The sequence below is a fragment of the Cydia pomonella genome, chromosome 3 (genome assembly GCF_033807575.1).
Source record: "Cydia pomonella isolate Wapato2018A chromosome 3, ilCydPomo1, whole genome shotgun sequence".
Lineage (NCBI taxonomy): Eukaryota > Metazoa > Arthropoda > Insecta > Lepidoptera > Tortricidae > Cydia > Cydia pomonella.
Window position 1 is genome coordinate 28,245,846 of NC_084705.1, and position 1,867 is coordinate 28,247,712.

At 37.2% G+C, this 1,867-nt stretch overlaps 1 long non-coding RNA gene across 2 annotated transcripts in view; it reads left to right on the top strand.

The window, feature by feature from the left end:
- Positions 1–1,867, top strand: part of LOC133516485 (uncharacterized) — a 469,629-nt gene that overhangs the window by 395,071 nt on the left and 72,691 nt on the right. The gene's annotated exons all lie outside the window — the stretch shown is intronic.

Here is a 1,867-nt window from a genome sequence, read left to right on the forward strand (position 1 = left end):
TTTGGACCTATGGTTCAAAAGTTAGAGGGGGGGGGACACATTTTTTTTTCTTTCGGAGCGATTATCTCCAAATATATTCACTTTATCAAAAAATGTTTGTTGAAGACCCCTATTAGTTTTGAAAGACCTTTCCAACGATACCCCACACTGTAGGGTTGAAGCAAAAAAAAATCACCCCCACTTTTCGTGTAGGGGAGGTACCCTCAAAAAAATTAAAATTTTAGATTTTATTGTACGACTTTGTCGGCTTTGATTTAAATATCCATGCCGAATTTCAGCTTTCTAGCACTAACGACCACGGAGCAAAGCCTCGAACAGACAGACGGACATGGCGAAACTATAAGGGTTCCTAGTTGACTACGGAACCCTAAAAAAAGACGTAGACCGTAACTGTTTGCATTCTAAATTGTTATCGTAAAATATTCAATAACTAAGATATGAAAAAATTTAACATTCATTAAGTTATGTTTATGAAAAGTGAAATATTGTGTTTACGTACATGACAAGGTGTAATATCGTTATAGTACATTACGATACAAGTGCGCAAAATAGGAAATTCGAAACGAGTGGCGATAAATTAAAACACGACCTAAGGGAGTGTTTTAAATCGACACGAGTTGCGAATTACCTATTCGCACATGTATCGTACAATGTTTTACAGTACATATGGCCCTTTAAATGTTAGACACAGTAACGTAATATGCTAATTTTCGCACTAGTGTGGTAAAGTAGCACCATATGTACTGTAAGTATCGTTATGGGATTTTGTTTATAATTCCAAAGTGTGTTGCGCGTTTACGTTCTACGGGCGTTGCGATGTGTCAAAGGTTCATTCTTAGAGATTTTAGACTATATGTACGCCTGCAACTCCAGAGGAGTTACATGCGCGTTGCCGACCCTAAACCCGCCCCCCCCTCGTTGAGCTCTGGCAACCTTACTCACCGGCAGGAACACAATCTTAACAAATCACTTTGATTTTGATGTCGATCCCTTCAGCATAATATATTCTAGGTTTATAGGTTTCGCTTTTTTGAAAAAAAAAAACTTTTTATGCAAATTTTGAAAAAGAAAACCTATAAACCTAGTGTTTTTCATTGTGTCAATTACATACTAAAAATCGTGGAGAATGGAAAATTTTAGAAGTGGAAAAAAGTTTTCTCTGGTTGGATGGACGATCACGTGGTATACTTCCCTCTTAACCTCCGAAACAAAAAGGGATATTATACATTTATCCTATCTGTTTATGTTTAACGGTTACCCTAGCTGTTTATGTTTTACGGTTACCCTATCTGTTTATGTTTTACGGTTACCCTATCTGTTTGTTTTACGGTTATTCTGTCTGTTGAAATACCGGAAATACCGTTTCGAATTATTTTTCCCCTTTAAAATGTGACTTTAGCGAGCTAATATTATAAAAATCAGTTCATCAATTAGAAGAGTAAAATTAATATGTATTTGTAGACTCTTACCAGGCAGATCAACCTAGGGCCGTACCAAGACAAGTCTGCAACGATTTTGATAGCACACGCAGTGCAAGTGTTATTTTAAACGTTAAACTTCTGAAATTATGACTATGGAAGGTGGAGGTAATCAAAATCGTTGCAGACTTATTTTGGTCTAGCTCTAACCCCAAACTAAGCATGCTTGTCGATGAATACTAGGCAACGATAAAATACATGGAAAAGATCTGAAATTCAGGAACAAATATTTATGATTCGGCATACGGCAGACATGACCACTATGACCAGCCCATCTTACTGCAACTTGTCTGCCTTCAGAATTCTAAGAAACTAGGTATGCATGCATCAACTACAACGACATGAGCAAGGGTTTCCTAGTTAGTTCTGAGGAGAGAGAGGGATGGTGA